Source organism: Fukomys damarensis, unplaced genomic scaffold (assembly GCF_012274545.1).
Source record: "Fukomys damarensis isolate Sample0158 unplaced genomic scaffold, DMR_v1.0_HiC HiC_scaffold_24, whole genome shotgun sequence".
In the NCBI taxonomy this organism is placed as follows: Eukaryota; Metazoa; Chordata; class Mammalia; order Rodentia; family Bathyergidae; genus Fukomys; species Fukomys damarensis.
This window is the reverse complement of record NW_022900936.1, coordinates 6412620-6422422: the sequence shown is the minus strand read 5'-3', so window position 1 is coordinate 6422422 and position 9803 is coordinate 6412620. Positions and strand designations below refer to the sequence as shown.

The 9803-nt window shown below is 48.0% G+C and overlaps 1 long non-coding RNA gene across 8 annotated transcripts in view; it reads right to left on the bottom strand.

The window, feature by feature from the left end:
- LOC104870793 overlaps window positions 1-9794 on the bottom strand; it is a 20884-nt gene extending 11090 nt beyond the window's left edge. The window contains exons 1-4 of one of the 8 annotated variants that reach the window (XR_002025754.1): window positions 9316-9794; window positions 7866-8604; window positions 7210-7583; window positions 6084-6374 (exon numbers count right to left, since the gene is read on the bottom strand). This is a non-coding gene — a long non-coding RNA (uncharacterized LOC104870793). The other 7 variants (XR_002025756.1, XR_004514235.1, XR_782628.2 and 4 more) reach the window with 7 other exon arrangements.
- Window positions 9795-9803: the final 9 nt, after the last annotated feature.

The following is a 9803-nucleotide window of genomic DNA, read 5'->3' as shown; positions in this document are numbered from 1 at the left end:
CTTTTCTTCTTTTTTTTTTTTTTTTTTTTTTTTTTTTTTTTGAGACAGGATCTCACTGTGTAGATGAGGCTGGCCTTGAACTTACTATGTGTAGCTCAGGCTGGCCTCAAACTCATGGAGATCCTCCTGCCTCAGCCTCGAAAGTGCTGGGATTCCAGGGATGCGCCACCACTCCCAACCTAATTTGAGATATGTAAAAGTGAGTTTTCTAGGCCAGGTGTGGTCGCGCACCCCTGTAGTCCCAGCACTTGGGAGGCTGAGGCAGGAGGATCATTGTGAGTTCAAAGCCAGTGTAGACCACACAGTGAGCTTAAGGCTGGCCTGACTACAGAGCGAGACCTTGTCTCAAAACAAAAACAAAAACAAAAAACAAGAGAACATGGAAGAACATGGACTAATTTATGTATGTATATATGTATGCATTTATTTCTGGAAGCAGAAAAGGCTTCAAATATTAAAATTTTCTTTTAAAAATTAATTTTATTGGTACACATTTGATATGCATAAGGATCATATTTGCTGTAGAGAAGTTGTACTTGCACATGATGCATCTTTTTTTTTTTGGTACCGGGGATAAAACTCAGACCTTGAGTTTCGAGGCAGGTGTGGCGCCACTGAGCTAGATCCCAGCCCACATGACATATTTTGATTCTTTTTTTCCGATTCCCTCCCTTCCCTTCAGTCCCTCTTTCCCTTTCCATTTACCAAAGCTTTGTTGCCATTTCCCCCTTATGTTCTCTTTATTTCCCTATTTCCTCCCCACCCCGTGCTCCTTCCCACTTGAACATTTTTTCCCTACTTCTTGATATTTATCATCCATACCCTTTGGGTTACTCACACCAGAGAAACAGTGCGATATTTAAACATGTGCGTCCCATTTATTTATTTAAAATTACGTTCTCAAGGTGCATCCATTTACCTAAAAATGTCTCCAGTTTGTCCTTCTCTATGGCAGAGCAGGACTCCATTATATATGAAAACCACATCTTCTTCATTAATTCGTTGGCTGATGGGCAGTTGGGCTGTTTCCAAGACTGAACTATTGCAAACTGTGCAGCTATAAACATGGGTGTGCACATATCCCTGTGGTCTGATGTTTTTAACTCTTTCGGGAAGATACCAAGAAGGGGAACAGCTGGGTCAAATGAAACTTCTAGTTTTAGTTTTTTGAGGAATCTCCACACGGATCACCATCCAAATCCCCACCCTTCTAGATAAATCTTTATTGGTAGGACATTGCCTATGTCCCTCCTTCATTGCAAGAGAAATGAAAATGTCCTCAGTGACCGACGTGGACCTTCCAGTACCCAGCTGACGTTCCCAGTGTGGAAATCCTACAAGCACTTTCTCAGTGAGGTGTGCAGAGCAAGGGCCTCCTCCCTGTTCCCTGAGCCCCTTGACTGCCTCTGCCTCTGTCTTGGTTTCCTTCTCGTTGCTGAGACAAAATACCCGACACCTAAAGTTACAGGAGGAAAGGTTTATAGACGTTTTGGTCCCTTGTTGGCTGGCTCCAAGGCAGGGTGGCATCAGAGAGGAGAAACAGTTCATGGCAGACAGATGGCAGGCAAAGCAGCAAGCGGACAGCAGTGGCTTCTTTCTGCCCCTTTTCTATTCTACCCAGGTTACAAGGCTCAGGTTGTGCCAAACCAATCAGTGGACTGGTTTAGCAACCACACACCCTTAATCTCAGTGTCACACTCTCTCGACTCAGCCTCCTTTGAGAAGCTCCACCTGTGACTACGTGAGGCTTTGGGGTGACAGCTAGACCCAGCCATGACCCCCTCCCAAGTCTGGCCTGTTTCCCACAGGCCTCCACCCTGTCAGTTCACAGCCCCTCACTTCTGGCTTCTGCTGTACCCGGCCCAGGAATGCATTCCTGCTTCTGGTGCCTGCCTTGGACCTGGCCTTTCCCCCAGTGCTTTGTGCTGGACATGCAGCCCTGAGGGACCCTCTGGGCTATGGGAGGGACCTAGGGCCACCTCAGGCCACCAGCTCCCTGCTGCTACTCCTGGGTACCCTTTCCCTCCTAGTCTTTCCAGCAAAAGACACTTGTCTCTGTGACAATGACCCAGCAGAGAGGCACCTTCATCTGTCGGCCCATAGATGCCAGGGAGCCCCCGCTCTGAGTTCCCAGCCCCTCCTCTCTGCAGGAAGCCCAAACCCCTCAGGAGGGAGAGGAGGCCGGAGGCAGATGGCAGCTCCCTTTTGCCCACTACGGAAAGGTTAACTCCTCCTGCTTGTAACCATTTCCTGGTTTTCTCTTGCTGTCGCTGTTGTGAAATTCTGGGATGATTCCTTCCTTTCTTATTTGAGATAGGGTCTCAGACTGGCCTTGAGCTTGTGGTGATCCTTCTGCCTCAGCCTTCTGAGTGCTGGGATCCCAGGTGTGCACCACCAGTCCTGGCTGACTCCGTTCTTTCCGAAGCCTTTGTTTGGCGCCCACTGTATTCCAGCCACTGAAGGTAAGAGCAAGGGCATGGAGTTAGCGCAGTGGTAGGCAGCTTGCCTGGGTTTGATCCCCGGCACCAGGAACAAACAGACACCAACAAAAGCAAAGCAAGACGGAAACCCACAGGGGAGCCAGGTTTGTGCCCCGTAGGGGATTCCTGTTCTGGCCGAGGGAGAAGGAAACCTAGAGTGGACACACAGGGAGAGATAGGTGCTTGCCCGGGGAAGAACAGCAGGCAGGAAGGAGCTAGTCGTGCTCCTGGAGCGTGAGGAGAAAGAGCCTTAGTGGCAAAGGCCGAAAGGGCAGGTTACGCGGGACTGGGGTGAATGCTACCCCGAAGCAAGCTGTAGCAGGGCCACGGTAGGGCACTCAGTTTATTGCTGTTTTTATTAGTCTGCAATTGCAGTGCATGATGATCACCTCCCTCATGGGGAGTCGGCGCACGTACAGCGCACATTTAGTCCTCTCCCCTCCCTCCGTCTCTCGGCCCCTTCCCATTTGCCAAAGATCTGGCTCTGTTTCCCATTATCTATCTTGTATTGCCCCCTCTATTTATAATGTGTTTATCACACGAGACCAACCCTGTGATCTTTATTTCATTTAATGTCATGGTCTTAAGAGGCTTCCATTTTGTCTCTCACAAATGATTCAAGTTTACCCTCCTTTGTGGCAGAGTAGTACTCCACTTTAAACACCACATCTGGGTACAGAATTTTAGGTCCTCCACAGCCCCACAGGGCAGGAACAAGGCAAAGGGGTCAGGGAAGCAGGGAGGAGGCTTAGCAGACCATTTATTTTATTCTTTCTATTTATTTCTCTCTATTTATTTCAACTCAGGACCTTGCTCTTGGGAGGCAGGTGGCGGAACTTATTCTTCTGTTTTGTTTGGATTTTAAAACTATGTATACTTGAATTTTTTAAATCTTAAAAATAGGCAGTCTTAGAGCTGGGGATTTAGCTCAGTAGTTCCAGCACCTGCCTCACAAGCACAAGGGCCTGAGTTCTATCCCCGCCCGCCCCCAAATAGGCAGTCTTTGTGAAATGGAATTAGTCACGGCTTCTGTGTTACTGTACATGGTTTATGACAGATACAAAGAAAAGAAATATAATAAATGGAGTTTGATTTTAAAAATCTGGATGAGCTGGGCATGGTGGCACTTCCCTGTAATCCTAGCACTCGGGAGGCTGAGGCAGGAAGATCACCATGAGTTCGAGGCCAGCTCATACGTAACACATAATGAGTTCAAGACCAGCCTAAACCATATAACAAGCCTGACCACTGGACATAACCACTGGACAGTTTCCCCTAAAGTTTTTTTCCCCCTAAAGTTTTATAAATACAAAAAAAAACCTCCGTAAGATGAAAAAAATGTAAAAGTAGCTCATCCTTCATTTAAAAATACAAAACAACTGGGCATTGTGACACATGAATGTAATCTCAGCACTCAGGAAGCTAAAGCAGGAGGGTCACGAGTTGAAAGTCAGCCTTGAGTACATATTGAGATCCTGTCTTGTAAAAACGTCTAAATAAATATAAATAAATAAATACAAGTACAAAACAGGATTGGGTGTGTAGCTTAGTGATAGCATTTGACCCCTTAAGTTCAATTCCCCCGTTCATACACAAAATACAAAAATAAACCAAAATGAGCACACTGGCACACACACACACACACCAGTACCTACAATATACCAGACAGAATCCCTGTGAGACAAAGGTGAAAAGATAAGGTCTTTGCCCTAAAGATACAGTTTAGAGGACCAGGGATTTAGGTCGGTGGTGCTGCTGCCTGCCTCGCAAGCTCAGCGACCTGAATTCGATCCTCAATACCAAAAAAAAAAGAAAAAAAAGATACAGTTTAGAAGGTAGAGGGCAGGGGATGTGGCTCAGTGGTTCCACCGCCTGCCTTGCAAGAGCAAGGACCCGAGTTCGATCCCCAGTACCAATGGAAAAAAAAAAAAGATATGCAGCTGAGTGTGGTGGTGCAGGTCTGTAATCCTAGTACTAGGGAGGCTGAGTCAGGAGGATTGCTGTGAGTTCAAGGCCAATTTGAAGTACATAGTGAGACTCTGTCTCAAAAAACAAAACAAAGCAAAAAAAAAGACCCCCCCCAAAACCAAAGGTAACTGTTAAAACTATCTTAATTAACATGAAAATGTGCTCACAATGATCCAGGAGATCAGGGCGTGGCAGAGCCGGCTGGGAAAGTGGGCGGGACCTGTTAACTGCAAGATCCTGGACGCATGCCCAAACCCTGCCACAAGAGCTTGCAGGTTTTCAATGGGAAGCGCCGACCTGACCTCAGCCTGAGGAGTGGGAGCCCAGCAACATCTCAGAACCCGGATGTAGAAGTTCTCACAGGTGTACTGAAGATTGGAACAGTATAAAAGGTCACAGAGGCCAAGAAGAGCTTGCTAATGTGACTTTCTTCCCAGTAGCCCGCCCTGCTTCCTCCAGGGTATTGTTTCATTGTTTTTTCTCCTTTTACTCAGCCCAAGCTCACTCTGCAGAGCCAGTTTCTCCTTCACTCTTTGCTTTTACTTTCTTGAACCCCTGCCTTTTTGCTCATTTTGTTCACTTCTTTGTTCGAGGGAAGAACCTGTAGTCAGAAGCAGCCCGTAGCATTTTGGGGCAGCCAAGAGATTCCAATAACAACACTGTAACTGTATGAAAAAAAGGGCAGGAAACAACTCTATATAACGGTGAGTGAGCTCATGTCTCCTAAGAAAACTTCGATGGATATATGCTAATGGCGTGTGTGTGTGTTTGAGACAGGGGTCTTGCTGTATAGTCAAGTGGGCCTCGAACTCACTATGTAGTCCAGGCTGCCAGGCTGGCCTCCAACTTGTGGAGATCTTCCTGCCTCAGCCTCCCAAGTGCTAGGATCACAGATGTGTGCCACTACACTCAGCGATATATACTAATAGAAGAATCTAATACTCTCTAGAGGCTTTTCAGTGAACCTCATCTCTGCGCTTTTAAACATGGTTTGGCTGAGACGCTACATTGCCCAGGCTGGAATGTACCCTCCTGCCTCGGCTTCCCAGAGTACTCAGATTACAGGCTTGCACCACCACTTTGATTACGTATTTTTCTTGTTGATATCTGTAAGTAATCTTTACATTTTTATTGTTTTCCATGTTGTAAAATTACCTGCTGTGACTATACGTTACTTTTATTTTTTGCTTTTTGGCCCTCAGGTGTGGAGAATTAAGTACTGAATTTGTTCATGGCACCACTGTCAGTTTCTATAAAGCTGCTCTCTTGTTTTAATCAACTTTGTTCCTTTTTAATCTGTTCTATTTTTATTATTTTAAAAATAAATTTTGGCCGGACTGTGGTGGCTCATGCCTGTAATCCCAGCACTCGGGAGGCTGAGGCAGGAGGATCGCTGTGAGTTCGAGACCAGCCTGGGCTACAGAGTGAGTTCCAGGTCAGTCTCAATGACATAGTGAGACCCTGTCTCAAAAAAACAAAGCAAAACAAAACATTTTATCCCACCCCTCCCCTCCCTATGTACAAGAGCTTTGTTCCCATTTTTCCCCTCTACTTTCACTTTTTTCCTTGTCCCTTCCTTCCCCCCTCCTCCCTTGTTCCCCTTCCCATCTGAACACTTTCTTTCCTTTTCCCACTGCCCATTATCCATTCAGTCCTTATTTCCACTTTCAATTTCTCACACCAGAGGAGAAAAATGTGGCACTTAAACGTGTGTGCCCGATTTATTTCACTTAGGAGTATGGTCTCAGGGTCCACCCATTTAGCTACGTATGTCTGAAGCTCGTCCTTCTTCACGGCAGAGTAGTGCTCCCTTGCATACAAAACCACATCTTCTTTATGCGTTTGTCCGTTGATGAGCATGTGGGCTGTTTCCAAGACTTAGCTATGACACACTGTGTTGCCATAAACACGAGTGTGCATATATCACTGTGGTAGGATGATTTTAATTTTGGGGGAAGATATCAAGAAGAAGAATGAAACCTCTATTTTTTTTTTTGATAAATTTCCACAACGGTCACACCTGTTTCCACTCCCACCATCAGTGGAGAAGGGTTGCTTTTCCCCACAGCCCCTCCAGCATTTGTTTTTTGTTTGTTTGCTTTTTGTTTTATGAGACAGGGTCTCACTGTGTAGTTCAGACTGATCTAGAACTCACTATGTAGCCCAGGCTGGTCTCGAATTCCCAGCGATCCTCCTGCCTCAGCCTCCCGAGTGCTGGGATTACAGGCATGCACCACCATGCCCGGCCTAGCATTTGTTGTTGATTTTGTGATAGCGGTCATTCTTTTTGGGGTGAGGTGGAATCTCAGTGTTGTTTTTTTCTTTTTCCTCAGCACTATTTTAATTTGCATCTCTCAAATGACCAGCGATGTTGAACATTTTTCATATATTTATTTGCCACTTCTAATCTTCATCTGAGACACATCTATTTCAGATGCCAGTTTTTGCATTGGGTCTTTAAATTTAAGGGATCTGTTAATCTGTTTTATATACACAATTTTCCCCCCATGCTGGGAATCAAACCCAGGGTCTCTCCCATAATAGGCAAGTCCTCTACCATGGCCCATGAATTACTTTCAAAATAAGAACAGAGCCAGGTGTGGTGCCACGTTTGTAATCCCAGCTGTTGGGAGGCTGAGGCAGGACAACTGCATTGAGTTCGAGGCCAGCCTAAATTCCATAGTGAGACCCTGTCTCAAACAAAAAGCCCCAAAACAAAATAAAACAAGAACAAGCAGTGAGGCTCATATAAGGGCCTTACTTAGCCATCTGTAAGAAAAGCAGGAGTGTCCGATTGTAGGCAAGGCCACAGTCTGGGCTGAATTACAAATTGTTCATCCTACTGCCTGCTGTAAGGAGCAGAGACATGAATGTCAGTTGTTTGCCCCAGGAGTCACTGGCTTATAACTCCCAGCCGGATTCCTACCCCTGAGTTCCTAGCCTCAACAAGAGCCGTGACGGAGGGACCTGGACCCGCCCGGGGAGCCTGCCATCTTGGCTCTCCCGGGGGTCTCCCTCAGCATACAGACCTCCCCTGTCATACAGACCAGGTGCGGCTGAAACGTCTTCGGTCTCACAGATCTGGCAACTGGAAGTCCAGAATCAAGCCGTGGGCAGGAGCGATCCCTCTTTCGGCTGTGACGGAGAAGCCGTTTCAGGCCTCTCTGCCAGCCTCGGGAGCCTCAGGTGCTCCTTGGTCTGCAGCAGGTGGCTGCCTCCCCTGTGTCCTCCCTTCGTGGGGGGCTCGGCTGCCTGGACATGTGCATTTCACCTTGTTCTAAAGCCACTGGTCCGCTTAGATGGGCGCCCACCTCCCGACACCTCCGTAAGGGCCTGAGCTCCAGACCACCCGGCATCGATGACCGTGGTGTGGTGGGGGGGGGCCGCCCCCGCCCATGGCCGCCCGTCCCGTCTCACCTCTTCCCGGGATGTCATCGAATCGCTCAGCGTGGCTGCAGAGATGAGAGGTGTTCCGGGACGGGCGGACAGCAAAGCCAGCCTGCTGGTGGTGGGCTCCTGGCCTTTCCGGATTCTGCGGAAGGGAGCCTGAGGGGCAGATGCTCAGACGACAGCGAGGCTTGCGTCTCGGGACCCGGTCACCCCTAACTGGGCACCGGTCCCGGAGGGCCTGAGTGTGTTCACTCGTTGGGCGCCAGACAGAATTTACAGGTCACTTACGGAAACCGCCGAGCGGCGCTCTGACCTGGGCAGTCAGGGCCAGGTAACGTCACACCGCCCGGAAGCGGGTGCGGACACGAAGACCTTCTATTCCTGGGCGCCTGCGATGTCCAGACACTGCCTCACCCTTACAACCTCTAGATTCATCTGCCTGAAAAAGTGTGTAGTTCTTGAGGCATTGGCATGGTCTGTCTGGGTTTGCCACAGCAAGTTAGCAATAAACATTGGACTCCGGTCTAATTCAGTGTTAAAGGTTGTGTCAGAAGTGCGGCCCTGGCCAGGCGGGTGGGAAACGGGGAGAAAATCAAGTGGGGGAGGAAGCCGCTGGTTGTATAGGTGGAAGTCTGGGCTTGGGAAGGGTCAGGGAACAAGCTCACCTCTGAATAGGGACACTCTCGGCCATTTCCTCTTCAAAAACAATTAAGTTGAACGTGGGATTTAATCACACTAACAGGGCAATTTTGAAAATGTCAGCAAACTGAAAAAAAATTTTTGAGAAAAGATCTTATGTAGTTCGAGCTGGCCTGGAACTACGTAGCCCAGGCTGCACTCGATCTGGCAGTGATTCCCCTTGCCTCAGCCTCCGGAGTGTTAGGATTACAATAGGGCACCGCTATGCCTGGCAAAAGTTTTTTTTTGTTACTGGGACTCGAACTCGGGATCTTGGAATTGCGAGACAGGCCGAGGCGGCAGCACCACTGAGCTAAATCCCCCGCCCCATGGCAACTTTTTGATACTATGAAGAATCAGTCTGAAGCAAGTTCCTTCCCCTGCCACCCCGATTTTAGTTTTAGTCTGCTTTTTTTTTTGGTACCGGAGATCGAACTCAGGTCCTTGTGCTTGCGAGGCAGGCAGCAGAACCACCGAGCTAAATCCCCGGCTCTAGTCGGCTTTCTTGCCTGGCCTGTGCTACTTTGAATGGCTGCCTGTGCAATGTTCTAGTAACTGTAACAGGGAAAATTTTGTTGGAAAATATTTAAAGCAAGTGCCTCTTGAGTTGCATAGGACAGAGGCTAGTATTTACTACACATCTAGTGATTTATAAAGTGGTTACCTGATGCAATTGTATTTGGGAAAGCTTACAACTCCACAAAAAAAAAATGTTATGAACTGTCATGACAAAATGACACTTGATATCAACCTATGTATTAGCGACTTGATATAAAACAGTGCATCTCTACATACACACCTTTTAAAGCTATTTATGGAACGCCATTATCTTGCAGTTGGTACAAAATATATTTTTTTAACCGGTGGCTTTTTCCTAATTACAAAGTAGCCAGCACAGCACACTTGGGTCTCAAGGCCTGGAAAAGCACACCCAGCAATATTTACCGGGGAAGAGCGGCACACTGGGTAAAAATGAAAGCCAGAATATTAAGGTTTTGATCGTTAAGGCCGAGTGTGCAAATCACGAATCTGGAAAATGCAGTGGGGTACGAAAAGCAGAAAAGCCAGGTTATTGGCCAAGGACAGCCACGGCGCAGGAGGATGCACGGAAGGGGCATCCCATGGAGGCGGCAGGCTGCGCCCGGAAGGCGGGGAGGGACTTGAAGCCGATGGCGAGCACGGGAGAGCGTGCACAGCCTAAAAAGTTTTGCTGACGGCTCGATCGGTCATCCGCGGGCGCCAGGGCAGGGTGCAGGCGCGATGTGACCAAAGCGGCGGCTGCGGGGC